Here is an 18,293-nt window from a genome sequence, read left to right as displayed (position 1 = left end):
GCACAGCGGCTGGAGGTGTGAATGATGGATGGGAGCTCCAGCTGGAAGGGATCAGCACCGTCATTTTCACCTGCTTATCAGCTTCTGACCTCTGCATTCCCTTTATACACCTTTTCCTCCATCCAGTCTTCGATCTGACCTCAGTCAGATGTTCATTGGTTATTTCTTGTTGGTTTTCCCTATGGTTTTATATTTCAACCCTGTCAAATTATTCCTATTTACATTTCTCGCCTATTAAGGCAAATCTGTATTTCCTGCAGCCTTCACAGACAATTCCTTCTGTCCTTCAGGGGCTTTCTACACTGCTGATAAAAAAGTGCCCAAGTCCTCTACCCAGTGCTAAGCAAGGGCATTGGAGAAGCCAAAGGCACATGGAAACTGCCAGACCAGATGAAACCAATGGTGTGTTCAGGCCAGGATCCTGTCTTGGACAAGACCTCTATCACCAGCTTCAGAGCAAAGTTCTCATCATCAAAAAATAGGGAATAAATTGCTGAGGAGGAAGTTTCTTTTAACACTAGGCATTTAGTGGTTACCTTATGCCTCGAAGCATGAGTATTTACATTCCATATTCTCCCGCTAATGTAAGCTAGGTTTATTGGGCATGGCTTAATAGACAGCTTTACTCCTCTCAGGCCTAACCGATGAGCACTACCCTGCCAAGAAGACATTTCCTGCCTGATCACTTCATCCCTATGATAAGACATGGTTTCTCTTGCAGATGCCCTTTTGTCTTGTGTTGCCTGATATGGCCTCTGTCGAAGCAAGTGCCTTTCCTCGTATTCAAGATTCATCCAGTGCCTCACTGTCACAGCAAGTACCTTTACCAGGTTAACCCACACAGACCTGCCTCTCCTGGGACATCTCATCACCCAAGTTCTTCACACCAATCAATGCTTATTTCCATCGTAAGCCTCCACACTCTCAGGACACAGTGGCAACCTGGGGGGAACCGAGAAGCAGGGTGGGATGCTTCACCTGAGTTAATTCTGCCAAAGTTCCCTGTACTTCAACCAACTCATGTTGCACTGGGCTGGGTAGAAAAGTCATGAGCTGCCATGCCTTGGTTGATGAAGAGCAACAACAGTTGTGAACACCCACAAGATTATGCTTGTCAGAGGGTCCTCCACATCTCTGCTTTCATCTCTTGCTCCCTTCTCAGCAGAGTCCTTATTGTGGCCTCTGCTCTGTCCTCCCCTCCAGCTCCTAAGCACAGCCAGGTTTCCTCCTCAGCCAGCCTCCAGCAAAGGCAGAAACCCACAGGCAAAGTCGGCTCCCAGGCTACTTCCACGGACCTTAAGCAGCAGGAGCCTGATGGCTTCTGGACTTAGTTGCTCAACTTGCATCATCTCCCTTGTCCTCACTTGGTCACAGGGGCTGTGACACGGTTCCAGCTGCCTCCATCAATGGGTTGAAGCCATCAGGAGCATTAGATCACTGAAGCCAATTGCACAGTGGTTGAGCTTGCAAAGCAGGGGAAGGAAATTGGAGCAAGGCATTCCATAGGCTGCTACTTAGCACCTTGGGGCATTTCAACAGCTAAAGCACATGGAGGCTCTTGGGGTACCCAAGCCAGACGATTTTGGTATTCCTCACCCTTCCCTCCACCTTCTGCTCTGTATGGAGCAACATCAGGGAGGGTGAACATCATGCAAAAGAGAAATGGAAATTTCCCTTAAAAAGGGTAAACCCAACAAAAAGCACAGGGAATTAAAAAAAAAAAAATAAATCTCAGCGTCCCAAAAAAGGCTGCGCGGGGAGCACGACAAAACCCCTGCCTATTCATCAGCCCAACAAAAAGCTTCTTTAGATTTATACTGTGAGCCCATTGAGAGGGAGGGGAGGCAGCGCTCACACACCCGCCCTTGTGCACACAGGCAGAGCCCGCAGACCTGCCCCGCGCACACAGGCTGAGCTGTTCTGCCCTCTCACAAGGAAGCACTGAGTTTTTAAAAGTAAACTGTAAGGTTTCCGTTGTTGCACTGGGCTCAAGGGTTTCTTAGGGTGGTTTTTTTTTTAAGCCTATAACAGCTCCCTCTCTTTGCTGTGTCTCTTTCACTCTTTAAACAGCCCCGGCTGCTCTGGGCTGCTCGGCAGCCGTCGAGCGCTGGCTCCGTATGTGGTCCAGCCCCGCTATGAACACGGCTTTTGTTGCTGCTGCTGGGAAGCTGCCTGAGAGCGGCACACACAGCCCGGCTTGTTTCACACGTGGAGGCTGCAGCGGGATCGAGGGGGTGGAAAGGAGGAGGAGGAGGAAGAAGAGAGCAGCTTGGGGAAAGCTGTCCTGTGGTGAGGCAGACGTCCCACTACTGGCGAGGGAAAGGGGGATGCGAGGAGACAGAGAAGGGTGGAAAAGATGTCTCAGGCAGCTAAGAAAGGTCCCGTTGATTTTTACAGGGGGACCAGTTGGCCCTACACCAGCTCACTGTAAGTCAGGCAATGAAGTCACTGGATGTGAGCAACTTTCGTCTGCCCCAGAGAGAGAAAAGGCGAGAAAATACCAATAATGGAGTGGATTTTGGAATCCCCACGGTTTCCGACTATCATCTGCATCCCTGGGTGATACCAGAGCATTGAACGACAATCTGGTCTCTCTTTTCATTTACACATTCATTCATTCGTTTCTGCCTTTTAAGTGATACCATTCATCCTCTTTGCCTCTAAACCCCTTAGTGTTCCTCACTAATTAAGTAGTATTTTACAGTGATGAGCTGCTATTTTCTCTGGCATCTCTAAGTCTGTGGAGCTTCATTTAATGTGCTCTTTTCCTTAGTAGGTTTTTCCCCTCTGTTTCTTTCACTCCTCAATTTCCTATCTCGTTGGCTCTCTTTGCCCATCCATCCTCCAGCCCTTGCGCTGCTGTCAAACCCTGCTACTGTAAACGGAGGCGATTATAGGAAACATTAAACAGCATTTCAAGTGGAACAGATGGAGTTTTTCCCCCTCTAGACCATTCAGGCTGCTGAGAGCCCTCAGCCAGCACAGGTACATCTCCAGCCCTCACCTCTTACCCAGCCACGGTGGGAGGTGATGCCTTCCCCTTTCTATACCGACAGCAACACGAAACCTCTCAGAAAGGGGCAACATGTCCCCTTTAACTTATCAGGTGGATGCAGTCTCTTGAAACCAGCAGGAAAATATAACATCAAACAACCAAAGCAAAGAAACAAGTAGTTCAGCTTCCAAAAGCACATGGGATCTGAAAAACCATCCTACTCAGCCCCTGAACCTCAGCCCCTCTGCCCATCCAGCATCCTGAGCTTATAGAAGAAAACCAAAGTAGTGAGGAATGCTAAAAAATTCTGCTCTCCCAACTATTCTGCTGTGGGATGTTCCCCCCTTTTCCACATCTGGCAAAGCTATTTTAGAAAGCTAGGGAAAGCTTTTCAGACTGAAGTTTTTTTGGCCAGACCGTTCAAAAGGGAAAGGTTAGAATGCATTGCTTTCTGCTACGTGTCGAGGGCTATTTGGAACGAGGTTTAAATGAAAAGTCTTAAAAGTAGTAGATTAATGAAACAATGAAATTTCTGGTAAAGATTCCCAAAATCACAGCCTTTTTTGCTGTGTCCACTCCTGCAGAAAAGCTCAGCTCCCTGAAAACCACTGCTAAAAATATGCTTCATCTGCAAATAGCTTCGGAAAGAGGGCAGGTACTGAGTAACGCCTGAAGCAGCTAACTGGAACTAACCCAGGGGACTCTGCCAACCACCAGTCCCTGCCATCCCCATGCAAGGGGAGCGTGGTCAAACCCTCCAGCATCCAGGCTCTTTTCATTCTCTTTTGAACTTCTCAGCCCCTACAGAGCTTAACACCCCTCTAGCTCAGAGATCACCCTATAGCAAAGCAATGGCACTGATCAAAGCAAAAACCATCAAAAACCCCACAGCCATTTAGGACACTCGCAACAAGTCATTCGCCTCCTTCCCCAGTGCTCAGAAGCAGGATCAGACACATCACCAGGGCTCGAGCGGGAGCTGAAATCCATCACAAAGAAACATCAGCGGGTTGGAGGGTCTTTCGGGGAGGGATAACCTGGATAATGCTGTCTTTGCTCTCCCACCTCGTGGTTTTGGCTATAGGAATCTCTCAAGCTTATGGCTGGCTTTTCTTCCTTTCCCCAAGCCAACTAACAAACTTGACACACAGTCATTGCCTCCTACTACCGGTTTGCTCTCTGTAACGGACGGGTTGTTGGTGAGGACCATTGCAGAAGCACTCCAGGCACAGGCTCCCTACTCACAACGTGCTGCTTGCGGAAGGGAAACTCCGTGGAGAAGCGCGGACTCAATCAGTTTACAACTTCGCTCACATTTCCCTCACCAGGGAAACAACCAATCCACTGACTGAGAGCTTGCATCCTCAGAGCACTGAGGAAAGGCACAGGGAAGTTGAGTAAAAAGATACCGAAGGGAGAGGAGGGAGAAAAGTGCAACACCTTACCTTTAACAGTTCAGTGCAGTGCTTCCAGAATCTAAGTCCCATACACCTGGCAGAGAAACGAGGTCTTTTTCAGCATTCAAGAAGGAAAGAGCTTGCCACTTCTTGCTGTTACTGTATGTCTTCTTCACAATCTCCAGATGAGTTTTCCTGCCTTTCTTTTTGTCCTTTCCCTGGTTCCCCAGAAGAAATCAGAATTCCCTGTGTGGTATTTCAGGTCCTTTCAGGCAGTGGCAGCAGCAGCAGGCTCGAAGAGTAAGTACTGTGTGTGAATGGCAAAAAAGAGAGAGAGGGTTTCAGACCACGTTAGCTGCCACTGGCTGCAAGAGAGACCATCAAACTCCTGTCAGCCTCCTTAGATACCTCTTGAAGAGCTGGCAAACTAAGTGTATTGGATCCTCCTCTGGATTTTAGAGTAAAGGTAGGCAGGCATCCAGGGGGCAGGGGGAAATAGGAGGGCTTATGGACAGAAAAGGAAGCCCAGCCTCTTGGAAAGAGGGGAAAAAAAAAACCCCAAACCAACCCCAAAAAAGAAAAGAAAAAAATACAAAAAAAAAAATACTGCAAAAGGAGAAAGCTGAATGGGGAGTGGGGGATTAAATTTAGCCCTCTGGTTTGGAAGCAAACTGCCTGGAGCACCACAAGTGGTTGAGAGAGAAGAAATAGTTTATGTAATAAAAAGAGAACGTGGTTTACACAAACTAAAATAAGATGAAGCTAATTAAGGAACCTGAGCGAAGTATGCGTGTGCCTGCAATGCAGTCAATATCACTGCAGTCTGAGCAGAAACACATTTACCGGGAAGCCCGGAGAGAGCAGCAACAGGAAAGTTTAGGGAAGCCTCTTACATGCTTTCAATAGATGCTACAGCGAAAGAGGCAGGTGATAGTAAGAGAGCTTGATGAAGAGCAAGGGAGGGAATAAAGGGTTGCTCAACATTAAGAAATGGAGAGCATCTGCTGCGTCAATTACTGATAGGTGATATAAAGGCAAGGGAGGGCATTGGGGGTCAATTTGCTTACAAGCTGTTTGAGGAGAAGCACAGAGCTTGCAAGCTCCTGGTAATGGTAGCAGCTGAGCGCTCTAAAACTTTGGGGATGATTCTGTAAGTGAGTCCTTGGCATTTTTGGTGATATAATGTGCTTTGATTTATTTTTCTGTGAGGGATGCTGATACCTGAGAGTGGGAGATAAAGCTGTGCTTGGGGGAGGAGGGAATGAGTTTGTTGCTGCAGGCCCACATCGTGGTTTGCAAAGGAGCCAGATGGCAGCTGGGAGGAGGTGGGAAGATGATGGGGTTTTCATAATTGAGAAAACTCTCCTGATTGAAAACCTTATTGTACTTCAATGGTGAAAACTGAGGGTGGGCAGGGATCTTGGGTTTGAAGCTTCTCAGGCTTGCAGGAAGGTCCCAGCTCAGGCTGAGGCTGTCCACACTGTGAGTCCCTTTACCTCCCTGTTCATCATTATTTCAGCTGCTAAGAGATCCCCAAGTGATCAAGGTGGGGTCATCCTGAGCATGGAAGTGTGACTGTGATAGTGCCTGAGTAGTAACTTCTCCTCACAGAGTCTTGGTGAAGGTCTCTCTGCTAAAAGACAGTCAGTATCTCCTGCCCAAGGGCAAGTCTTTGTGCAGGCATTGATGTGGGTGATCAGAGAGGAGTGGGAGACACAGAGGTCAACTGGTTTATAGGTCAAATTATACCAAATCTTAACTGCTTGCTGTCTGAACTGCTGCTCCTGTGGGAAAGGGGGGAAAGGCTTTTAAAACCCCTAGTTCTGAAGGGGTTTCAAAAGGTGGGAAACCCTCTGGATTTTAAGGAGCAGAAAGCTGTTTTCCTAACATAGAGGAGAGCATCACCAGCCTAAAGGAAAGATAAAATTCAAGACTGCCTACAGAGAGGTCTTCGTGCACCCAAGCCATGCATCTGCCCTTAGCCTCTCTCCCTCTGTTCTCTTTTAATGTTATCTTTAATATCTGCACCTCCCTCACTTTTCCCACTCTTTGCTTTCTGGCTTATGAGATAGTAGTATCTCCCCTCTCCATGAATTACGTTGATCCCGTACCTCATTTCAAAGCTTGCTTCCTCAACCATCTCACTTTTAAACATGAGACTCGGAACCCTTTCCCAGAGTTCATGCCGGCTCGTGAGAGCTGTGCATCCATCATTCTGACAGGTAGTGCTCCCAGATCACAGAGCATGAAGACTCGCTTCTTCCTGTGAGTGCCTTGATCTGTGTTAGAGATTTAAGGCCAGATTTTGATTGTGAATCTCCCCTTCGGATCATTCCCCTTTTTCATCAGTGAAGCACTAGGTAATAACTTTAAAACTTTCCTTTAAATGTTAAAACTTAACATAAGGTACCCTATGTTAAAAGTCAAAAGGGCAGTGAGGGAAAGCTTCATGGCCATTAGAAAGGACAGTACATTTACAGCCCCATCTGAAACTCTTTGACTTTAATGGTTTGGGTTGGAAGGGACCTTAAAGCTCATCCAGTTCCAACCCCTGCCATGGGCAGGGACACCTTCTACTAGACCAGGTTGTTCCAAGCCCCTGTGTCCAACCTGGCCTTGAACACTGCCAGGGATGGGGCAGCCACAGCTTCTCTGGGCACCCTGTGCCAGTGCCTCAGCATCCTCACAGGGAAGAGCTTCTGCCTAAGAGTTCATCTCAATCTCCCCTCTTTCAGTTTAAAGCCATGCCCCATTGTTCTATGCCTATTTGCCCTCTTATTGGACCCATTATGTTCTGGAAGCTGCTCTGAGTTCTCCCTGGAGCCTTCTCCAGCCTGAACAAGCCAAGCTCTCTCAGCTGTCTCCATTGGGGAGCTGCTCCAGCCCTCACAGCATCTTTGTGGCCTCTTCTGATTCGCTTCAATAGGTCTACAGCCTTCTTATGTTGGAGACCCCAGAGCTGGATGCAATGCTCCAGTGGGGTCTCACCAGAGCAGAGGGGAAGAATCCCTTCCCTTGACCTGCTGGCCATGTTCCTTTTGATGCAGCCTCGGATATATTTGGTTTCTGGGCTGCGAGTGCACACTGACAGCTCATGTTGAGCTTCTCATCAACCAACATCCCCAAGTCCTCCTCCTCAGGGCTGTTCTAAATCCTTTCTCCACCCAGCTTGTGTTTGTGCTTGCTTCCCCTACCTCATATGCTTTCCAGTGTATAACACTGCTGCCTGTCCATATCACATTTAATTCTCATCTGCTAAGGTCAAGCAGGGCCATTCCCTCCTACTTATTGGGCATTGAATCCATTCCAGGGCTGCCACCACCTCCAGTGTTGGGTGGGTTGGGACAGATGGAGACACACAGACTGTACTGGAGCATCACCCATCTCCCCTCTTTGAGATGTCTGCATCAGGCAGCATGGCATAGCTGTAGCAGAGAGGGGACTGGGAAAACACACTTCAGATGGGGCGTGACAGCTCATGCCTTAGGTAGGACTCAGTATTTCCAGCTGGGGGTAAAAAGAAGTACATAGACAGGAGCTATAAAGTGTGACCTGACTGATTTTGTTCAGACTCGTGTACGTGAGAGACTGAAACATCTCATTCCTGGCCACAGCCCTTTCTCCCCAAAACATAAAGATCTCTTGGAAAATGTATATGTTTAGTTGCTTTTCTGTGAAATAACTGTGAGCCCTGTGTACCCTCTGCTGCTGCTGTGGTTTGGCAAAGAAAACCCCATCTGAACCTTTGGTGAGCTTAAGCCAGGGAACAGAGAAAATTCCACTTCGGCGCTGACCAGCTAGGAAAATGTGATGCTCCACACAAAGCGGTTTCTTAGCAACTTCAGGAAAGGGGTAGGAACTGCTCAGTACCTGCTGCCTGCCCCAGTTTTTTGTCTGCATCAGGAATGGTTGGAAAAACAGCTAAATATGTTCAGAGAAATTGTGATTCATAAACTGCTCTTGTGTTTGTTTGGTTTTTAAAGCTGAGGAGAGGCCAGGTCAAAGAAAGTCACATAGATAGCCTTTGTTTTCTGTTTAAAGCAGGGAAGCAACAGCTAGGAGCTCTTTGAAACACAGGTAACGTGTTGCAAAAGTGCTTACAGTTGGGTAAGGTTTTTACGTGTCATTATGAAGCTCTAAGGAGGTTTGTGTCTATTCCCAGTGAAGTTCAGCCTTTGGGGAGCACAAATATTGGAGCAGAGAACAAAAACTATGGCCAAGGAAGGGTGGATAATAGCTTTGCTGTGAAAACTGTTGAATGCCCAGAATGTGTATGGTGGAAGCAGTCACTGAATGAAAGTGGGCAGAAAAGGGAGAAATAGCAGGCAGAAGAAGGTGGTATCTGTTAAGGTGATAGCTGCTTGCAGTGTTCCTAAAGCAATGAAAGGCTTGGATGGCTTTCCAGCTGAGAAAGGTGGGGGAAAAAGAAATAGAACAAATAGTATAATAAAGAATAGAACCTCAAACTTTTTAAAAGTTTTGTGCTTTTAAGAACTGCACAAATCAAGCCACTTGCTGTTGTGAACTATTGCTGCTTCCCAGTGCAGCCATCTCCCAGCTCTCAGCTCAAAACCTTGTTTTACTCTCAGGATGAACAAGAGAGTTTTATGTCCCTAGAACACTTACATTTATAGAGTGTCCTATTAAAAGCCAATTAGGTACTTACAAGCAAATCAGCAGGGACATGAAAAAAGGGATGTGGGATCCCAGCTACTCTGTGCAAAGCCATCCAAGTGTGGTGGTACACAAATCTGTGACTTATCTTCAGGAAGAGGCACTGGAGATCTAGTGGTAACCCAAGAGCTTTGAGCTGGTGCCTCAAAAGTACTGTTCATGTTTTAACATGATTGAAGCATTTCTGCTTATGCTTTAAAGAGACATTTCTTGACCAGCCATCGCGGATAATGGTATTTGAGTTCTTGCTGAAGCCCCGGCACTGCATGGAACTGAGGCACGTGGAGGCAAGACAACTTGCTCAAAGCTAGGGGTGAAACCAGTGCCAGCACCAGAACATCTCCTTTCCCATCCCTATCCCTCTTTTAACACCAGCGAAGGCCTTGAGCCACTGCAGCAGCTCAGGAGCTTACCCTGCACTGCTAACCTGTCTTCTCTGAAGCAGTGATGGGCAGCGGTGCTCTGTAGGGATGTAGTCGCCACTTAGAAACCTCTGTTGTTCTTTGATCCTGGTGGGAAAAGAACTGGCCAGGTCCCACCTACCTGCCAGCCTGGAGCTCACCTCTGTGCCTGGGAGATAGGGAACAGAGGAAGCAGGCTGACAGCCCCATGCCTCCCACAGCGGGAGTGAGATGAGCATCTCTTTGTGCCCTGACTGGTGACAGAAAGTAGGTTCTAATTGGGAGGGTGGGGAGAGTGTGAGGTGGCCCCTTTCTGTGCTTCTGCTCAGCTGCTTGATGCTCTGCATCCTCTCTGGCTTTCAGCTTGAGCATGCATGGGAGAGAGATGCTGGGGTTTAGGCTCTGATGTGCATTCGCACATACGTACCTGCTCATATGAATCATTTGGGTTGCTTGGTGCTGCTGACACATACACAGCCCTTGCTGCTGCTTCCTCTTGCTACCCAAGGGACAGCTTTGTGTGTCTGGTGTTGAAACTCCTGCTCTAGGAGGAAATCCCTTCAGAGATTGCAGATCCTTGCATCAGCAAGGATTCCCTCCAGTATTTCATGGGCAAAGCCTGAATAGCTGTTGTCCAACTACTGCTGTCAGAATGCCTCAGTGTTGGCTTTGACCCTCCTGTTTGGGTCTTTCACTTTTCCAAGCCAAGATTCCAGGATGGGAAAAACATGGTGTAGCATACATGTGTCTGTGTCCCATGTCACCATGTCCTAGAGGTTGATTTTATGGTCTTACTTTGGCGTCCCACTGGAGGGATGGGAAGAGACGGTGTTGAAATCCCCCTAGGTGAAAGTCAGGATGGTTCTAAAGCCTCCCAGGAGAGGCTTTACCCATTGAGATGTTATCCTGAGAGCATAGGAGGGGACTGAAAGGAATGAGTTGACATCTGGGGGTAAAATGGGCACAGAGAAACCTTCCTTCCCAAAACAAGGCACCTGTACCTCTTTATTCCAGTGTGAATATCAGCCTTGTTGGTGCAGGTGGAAAACTCACCCCCTATTTAAAAAGCAAACCCCATACACACAATGTCCCAGCCCTGTTTGCATCCCGTATTGGAAAAGGTGCCCTTCCTGAACCTCCTGCACTGGACAATGTACCTATTGAACCTGCAGTGACCAGGATGCTCCAGGTCGTGCTGAATGAGCTGCCTTCTGCTTGCAGTCCCTACACCGTCAGACGTAAACAGGGGCTCCCCCCACCCCAATACTGTGGCTTGTTCATCCCTTGATAAAAATAGCAGCCCGGGCTGGGACGGTGCTCACAGACCAGCTTTGTCTGGCAGTGGGTTACTTGAATAATGTTTTCTTCTTTCTGCTTCTCCCATCCTCCCAGTGTCTTTCCGATTGCTCAACAGGGCTGTATGGAGGGAGTGGGGGTGGACACCTCCAGACTGGCTCTGGGCAATGTAGGCTTGCCTAGGTGAGATCTCTTGTGCTTGTTGTGCCTGCCCAGCATCTCGCCTTTTTCTCGGGTGGCCACAAGCAAGGTGTGAAGGTGAGTGGGCTCCACTAGCTTAAACATGCACAGCGTTAGGGCTTACATTGCCATTCAGGCTGGAGCTTGGCACATAGGAGGGATGGGTGGTGCCCTGGGGCTGCTCATCCCTCTGCATTCATGGAGGGCACTCCTGGGAAACGATCTGTTGTGTTTGGCTGGGGATTTTGAGGTGCAGGGAAGGGCTGACACTTCCTTGGTGAGGGGAGTGGGCAGTGGCAAGGCTGCAGCCTGGTGAGACAGGTCTGCAGGGTGCTGTTATTGACTGACTTGTGACTGCATGGCCATCAACCTCCATCTACAGTGCTCCTATGGCACAAGGGAGCTGCTGTCCCTCCTGCTGCGCAGCTCCATGCTCAGGGTCTGCAGGACATGTCCAACTTTCAGGCCATCCCCAGATGATGGTGACAGCGCTGTTGTCCATGAGGCACGGTGTGGACCGCTCCCTTGGCCAAGGCGATGCTGCGCACAGCTCCCTGCCCATGCACGCTGCCCTCGTGCACCACTTGCCTTCAAACAACCCCCAGCTCTCTCTTCATCCTTTCCTTCCCTCTTGCACACATTCATGCCCTCACCTCACCTTGTTAATCAGCTGCTTGGACTGAACCTCACTTCGCCCCCCTCTCCCACCCTCTCTGATGGAGACATGCAGGCTCAGCAAGAAAACACAAGGGTGGGCATCCCACAGGGTATTTATACAATGAATGAATGAAAACAGGGCTAATTTAATGTTCCTCCCAGCCTAGGATGGAGCAACATGGGAATACAGCACCTTTTGTACAGGCATGGGACATCTTCTCTGTTTGCTTTCTTCCCAGAATGCGTTTTCTCGCCCTGTGCAGTATAAACAGGGCACTGTTGACCTTGGAAGCTGGTGGAGAGGTTACATCAAGCCCGACGGGTTTTGCTGGGCCGGGTATTTACAGTCTTGCACCCTTTTGCTTTAGCTACAGAGGTGACGTGCTTTGCGCTCCCAAGTGGGGCTGGATGCCTCTCCCCATGCATTAGCAAAAGGGAAGCCTGGAGCTCTCCTTAGTCCCCAGTGAAACTGATTGATCAGAGGGAATTCTGCAGGGTTTCTCCTTTTGCTTTGTTTGGCTTTTTTTTGTTGAACAAGGTGTTTTGTGGTGTTTGTTTTGTACCAATGGAAGGTGTCTGCGTATCTGAGCCTTGTGGGAGTGCAAAGAGCAGGCAGCAAATGGAGCTATACCCTCTGCTGGACCCTATCTGCCTTCAGAAAGCTCCTCTGGCCTCAGTGGTCAGGTTTTTTGGCTGCTTTGGGGGTGGGAGAGGTCACTGGAGAGGCTTTTGAGATGGGTATGCCAATGCTTTATAATTGGCAATATAATATAAATGGTAATGCTAATACCATAAAGAGCTATTTTAGCTGATCTGTTGGTGGTGGAAAGGAAGCTCAACATACAATAGTCTGACACCATGGAAGGGGCTGCCAGCAGCTCTGGGTATGGTTTGTCCTCTTGTTGGTCATGTTGAGGAGCAAATCTCTGCATCTCAGTGCTGAGAGATGAATGAGGTCCTCCACAGCCGAAGCCACTTATTTCTGGAGTGGGAAAGGCTTCCTCCTGGGAGCTAGAAGGAATATCTTATGTATCTCCCACTCATGGCCATTGTGCCAGCAGCTCTTAAGCCCCTGCAGAGGACTAGGCCAAGGCACTTGGTTGCAAAGAACTTTCTAGGAATCCTCCAGGCCAAACAGCTTTAGCTGATAAATAAGGGGATCTCGGACTTGGCTTCATTGGCATGCAACAGCCCGGAGGTCATTTTTTAAAGCAGAAAGTCCAAGAACATTCACAGCGGGATGTAGGCTTTTCTGGCTCTAGTTAAATGGGTTTTCAGTCCGTCAGCAAGAGGTGTACACTCATCTTTTGGAGGTCAGCCTTTTCTGTCCTCCCTTGATGTACCTTTTAACCCTCTCGTCCTGCCTTGAGTATTCATTTCCCCTTTCCCATTTATATCTCGGTTCCCAATTTGCAAGTTTCATACTGGTAAAAAAAAAAATATTGTAGAAAAAGGTCATCAGTCTCAAAACCAAAATCCCACTAAAAGCTCCACAATTCAACAGTAATATATATATATATATATACATACATATGGACCTGCATATAACATGTGGATTTAAGATCACTGCTGGATGTTGCTATCTGCTGCCAGCCCTTGTCCTTGAGTGGTCAGATCTCAGTAGGAACCTTGTACAGAGGGAGAAGGAGGTAAGGGGTTCCTTCAAGCATGACATACGGAGACCTTGATAAGTTACCCAGACCCAGGGCTGGCAGTGAGTTGGCAGCTTGTTTCTTCCACTTCTCTTACATTTATTATTAGTCTTTCTCTTTCCTGGTTTATTTACCCATGAAACCTCATCCTCTGGTTTCAGCATTTTGCTCCTTGTTTTTCAGTATTCAGCAGATGTGTCTGTTTGCTGCAGAAGAGAGGACATTTCTCTGTCTGGATTGGAAGGTGGGTAGGTGGAGCTGGGATTTTAATTCAGGAGGCCCAGAAATATCCTCAGGGTTACTCCTAATAAAACACCTCAACTTTTCATGCCAGTGGAAGACATACCCTGCCTCACGTTTGAGCTCTGAGTACTCGGGGGGCAGATCAAGCCTTCCATTAAAACACCTGTGGTTGGAGAGCAGGTTGTGACCCTCCCATCCTTCCCCTAGAATTGGAGATGCTCTCTATGGAGCATCCAGAATTAGAGCTCATAAAGTTCTCCATCACCAAGAGAACACTTCCAGACAACCTCCTCCTTTTCCTTAGCTCCTTGCAGCTGAACCTTTGGCTACATGTTGATGTGCCCCTGTACCCTCTGCTGAGTTTCTAGGCTGATGAAGGGTAGATGTTTGAGCCTGGGTTGAGGTACATATGGTACGGCTGGTAAGAAAACCTTGCCTTGGCTTGTGTTTGTGTTAGCAGAGAACATTTTGAACTGCCTTAGGCTTTTTGCATCCGTGACGGGATTAGATCCACACTCGCTGCCAAACACTGGCCTGAATGGGGATGCAGGGGAGAAGTCCTCGGGATACCTTTCCAGCAGTGTGTACACTTCTATTTTACAGATTGCTGTTGCTTTCTTAAAACCCCAGCTGGGACTGAGCTCAGGGCTCCTGACAGGTCTCCCTTTGACAGCTGCTGCTTCCTGGCATCTGTACTCTAGTGAAACATCCCTGCAAAGCAGTGGCTGTGCCTCCAGGAGGACTTTCTATGGGGCCTTCAGAGTCTCCGGGTGCATGAAGCTCAGTCAGGGTTGGACTCATCCACCTGAGGAGTTGTGACAGCGACAAGAAGGCAAAGGAGTAAAATCCACCCCCCTCTGTTTAACAGAGAAGCTCTGCAGATCCAGGGCTCCCTGAAAATGTTATTCCTCGGCTGGGATGCAGTGTGCTCAGTGTCAATATTTGTGAAGTAGGAAGGGCTCTGCCAGATGCAGCATTCCCAGAAACAAGCCTCTGTGCACAGGGCTGGGGCAGCTGCTTGGGGCTCAGCCTGGGACACCCGGGGCTGGGGCTGCTGCAGGAGGTGGGATGGTTCTGCTCTCAACCATCACCTGCCCCTCTGAGCCTTGGGTGCGGTGTGCACCGCTGTTCAGAGGAGCAGACAGCAAGCCGTGCTTTGATGCTGTGTTTCTGCTTCAGCAAAATGCATGAGTGCATCAGCTTGGATGCAGTGTCAAAGTTGCCTGAGGGCATGGGGGAGGAGTCTCGATGTCTGAAAAGGAATAATGCTGCTCCAGAGCAGTTTCTGTGCCAAAACGCTGCTTGCTTGGAGGGGCGAGTTAACGGTGACGTGGACCTCCCAAGAGAGAAGGCAAAAAGCTGAGCCTTGACGTGATGATGCTGATGGCAGCTGCAAGAGTAACGTCACCGTCCCCAGGAGGGGACCAGCCACCTCTGAAAGAATGAACCTGAGCCTGATGTAATACCAGGGCCTTCAGATGAGCGAGTAATAGACCGGGTGTAGTTGTAAACTCCAAACTAGCTGCTCCCATAGCATATAAGCTTTCACTTCCTTCCCTTCTTTTCTACTTCTTTGTGGTGTTTCAAATAAGTCCTAAATACAGGGGTAGTGTTCCCTTAAGTACTAAGTGTGTGGTACTGGTTTTGGAAAAAGAGATGTAAGAATACTTTCCTGTATGGAAGGAGTGACAGCCATGCTTCGTTTCGAAGGTCAGCCACTCTCCAGGCTCTCTTTTCCCAAGCACTATTAGAAAAGGCCAGTGGCAAGCAAAATCAAGGCCCACCGCAATGGATGCGGTCCTGAGGAGAACTGGGCTGGAACAGGGTAGGTCAGGGTGGAGGTGCAAGGCATGAGCCTTGGGATATGGGTGGAGAAGCAATGGGAAAGGGTGTAGGGTCCATGGGTTATGACCGAGGTGAGCTATCAAGGCTGTGTACGCACCAAGATGCTACCCAGGGGTAGAGCAGCAAGGTGCTGAGATGCTGCCACACTACTCCATATCCCTCCTCCCTTTAGAAACAGCCCTGGCATGGAGCACACATGTTCTGCCCTTCATCAGACAGACTGTCCTTTGGCTTATGACCATTCAGGTGGGAAAATAGCCTTTGAGGGCTTCGTGATTTGCTTTACCCTTTCCTTTGTTGGGTCCTTTTACAGGAACCCAGAAGTAGCTGTTGTGAAAAGACAGCAGAGACTGTGTGGACCTTGGGTAAGATTTTTTGAAGACCGTGAGACCTGCCAAACAGCTCGAGAGAAAGGATTTCACTGTGTTGATTTGTTTTCTTTGGTTTATGGGGGGAAAAAGTATTTCACACATAATTACAGCAGCCACAGAGAGATTGTATTAAAGGCGCTTTACTGGAAATTTCAAGGGACAGAACAAGGGAAACCTGTGTTAACACTAGCAACCAGGAGAAGGACCTTGCCTGCAAAATGGTGGGGAAGGACAATGTGGAGTGTTCAAGCTGCAAGAAAGAAACTGTTCAGGAGGGCAGCATGTGCATCAGGAGCTGGGATTAAACTAAGCTAAACCAGGCTATGATGCTCCCTGCTCCCCTACCCCAGACTGAGTGCCGTAGACAGACAGCCTGGGTGGTCAGGTGTGGAGCGCATGCGTAGGACACCATCCCTATGCAGGGAGGAGAGCAAGGACCAAGAGCCCGACTTACTGCTCATATTGAATCCCTTGGTGTCTCCTTCAGCTAAACCCACCCAATTTCAGTTTTACCCCTGTGCACGTGGGTAAAACCAGACAGTTCTTCAGTGTCTCCAACATTGTAAAAGCTTCTTCCATCTCCTGATCCTATTCCACAGAGAACAGCCGTTCCACTGATGCAAGATCTCCCAAGACAAGTTCCAGTTGCTCAGCCTTGTCCATACTCTAGTGACAAGCCCGCCACAGACCTCTTTCTCTCTCGGTGTTTCCATGAAACCCATCACTGAGGGCTTTGCATCCCCTAGAGTTTAGAGTTCCCTGGCAGACCTTGCTCTGAGTTTCTCACCATAAAGAGAGATGTGTGAGTGAGGCATGACCTTATTTAGATGGGCTTTTTTTCTGCAGCTTTATTTAGGTGTTTGTTTCTGCTGCTTTTTCTGTTGTTGGGCTATTTGGATTCATTGTTCTACGTTATATTGGATCCCCTAGGCTCACTGAGATCTCTGAAAATAAATATCTGGAGTGTTTTATTCTAGTTTGCAGTAAACTGATAAGGGGAGTAGAGAACTGATGTGTCCATGAGACCCATGTTGCTACCTTATTGCGTGGCACTTATCTGAGCTGTCATGATCTGTTTGAGCTCTCTACCCCACCAGTGTGTCACTTTAGCTTGTGACACATAGAAGTACCATTATTCCTTCTCTAAAACTACAGAAGTGAAATGCACAGCTTTGCCCAAAGCCATGTTATAAAAACCTCTGCTTTACATGTGTTCACCTACTTACACATAGCCTTACAGTGGCCCAGCATGCTTGCTCCAGGCGGGGAAAGCAGCATTCTTACTCTCTTGCTTGCAAATCCTGCTCTTCCCTATGAAAAAAAAGTGCTCTCTACCAGCTGGTTTATCTTCCTTATTGTTGCTGCTTGCTTCGTTTTTGAAGCTTACATCATTCTGTGGCCAGCAGTGTCTTGGGTGTCCTACAAGAGCCTTTCTTTCCCAGGTTACCTGAGGGCAGCACCAGAACTGAACAGGAGCTCTACAGAAGGCATGAATATACTGTGGCCATTTATTTCCTACTGTGCTTAGGAGATGAGTGAAGCATATTTGTGGTGGTTGCTATTAGACATTAGGGAGGAGCAGTGCCTGGTGGTTAGCGTAGGGACTGGCAGTCAGGACTCCTGGGTTATATTCACAGCAATGACACTGACTTAGAAGGCAAAGTGGCATGACCGGGTCTCTTCATCCTTGACAGGGGCATCGATATGTTTAAGTACTTCATATTCAAGCTGTGCCCATCCCTTTTTCTTGGGAGCTTGTGTCCTTTCTTTTTCTTCCCTTGGACTTTGTACCTTTCCCTGCTCAGTATTCCCTACTGAAATATCCCTGAATTTTCTGTCTGATGTCCAGTCCAGAAGGTGATTTCTCTGTGTGCATCTGTAACTCCCAGCCTGTTTCCCTGTTGTATTTACATGTCCCAGCTTTACAGAAGGCACAAATATACTATGGCCATTTATTTCCTCTTATGCTTAGGAGATGAATGAAGTGTATTTGTGGTGGTTGTTAGTAGGGAAAAGCATCAAGATACCTGGGCTTAGGCAGGCAGGATCTGCCTGATGAACACTATTTGTTACAGGTGAAGGGGATAGGTGAGTATTTATGTGTCTGAAAATGGACCTGGGGTGTACAGCACACATCTAGTCACTACTAGCCAGGGCATTGGGAGTTAGATGAGGTAGGTGAGTATTTCTGCCCATTACCAAGCTGTTGCCTGAAGCTCAGGATGCAGATTAATTGGGAAGCAATACGAGGAGGCAGGGAAGGCTCTGGGACAGTGTTTACAGCACTCCACCTTGGTTCAGGGAGAGAGTGGCCAAGAATAACCCTCCATTAGTCATTAGCAAGGTGAGCTGGTTGTATTTTTCCACTTGCCCTGTGTGCGGCTCTCAGCTTTGTCCCCTGACGTATGCCAGCCCTGCAAAAGCCACTGTCCCTAAACAGGCTTCTCTATTCAAACATGCTCAGCGTGTGGGGAGGAGGCTGGGGTGCCAGGAAGGACAGCGTGCATCCCACACAGCCCGTGAGACACTTGGGCACTCCGTTCCTTCATCTAAAGCCACACTATTTACCCTCCAGTCTGGAT

The 18,293-nt window shown here is 48.3% G+C and overlaps 1 protein-coding gene across 2 annotated transcripts in view; it reads right to left on the bottom strand.

Moving 5' to 3' along the window:
- Positions 1–5,271, bottom strand: part of ACAN (aggrecan) — a 49,369-nt gene extending 44,098 nt beyond the window's left edge. The window contains exons 1-2 of one of the 2 annotated variants that reach the window (XM_061446757.1): positions 4,801–5,271; positions 4,441–4,699 (exon numbers count right to left, since the gene is read on the bottom strand). The gene's annotated coding sequence lies outside the window, so the exon portion shown is untranslated. Of the gene's footprint in view, positions 1–4,440 lie in introns of both variants that reach the window. The other variant, XM_061446758.1, reaches the window with a different exon arrangement.
- Positions 5,272–18,293: the final 13,022 nt, after the last annotated feature.

This window comes from Pezoporus flaviventris, unplaced genomic scaffold (genome assembly GCF_033815535.1).
Source record: "Pezoporus flaviventris isolate CSIRO_AGI_PZ_B2104156 unplaced genomic scaffold, CSIRO_AGI_Pfla_v1 ptg000006l, whole genome shotgun sequence".
NCBI classification, from domain to species: domain Eukaryota; kingdom Metazoa; phylum Chordata; class Aves; order Psittaciformes; family Psittacidae; genus Pezoporus; species Pezoporus flaviventris.
The sequence above is the reverse complement of the archived record's forward strand: the minus strand, read 5'-3'. Positions and strand labels throughout refer to the sequence as shown.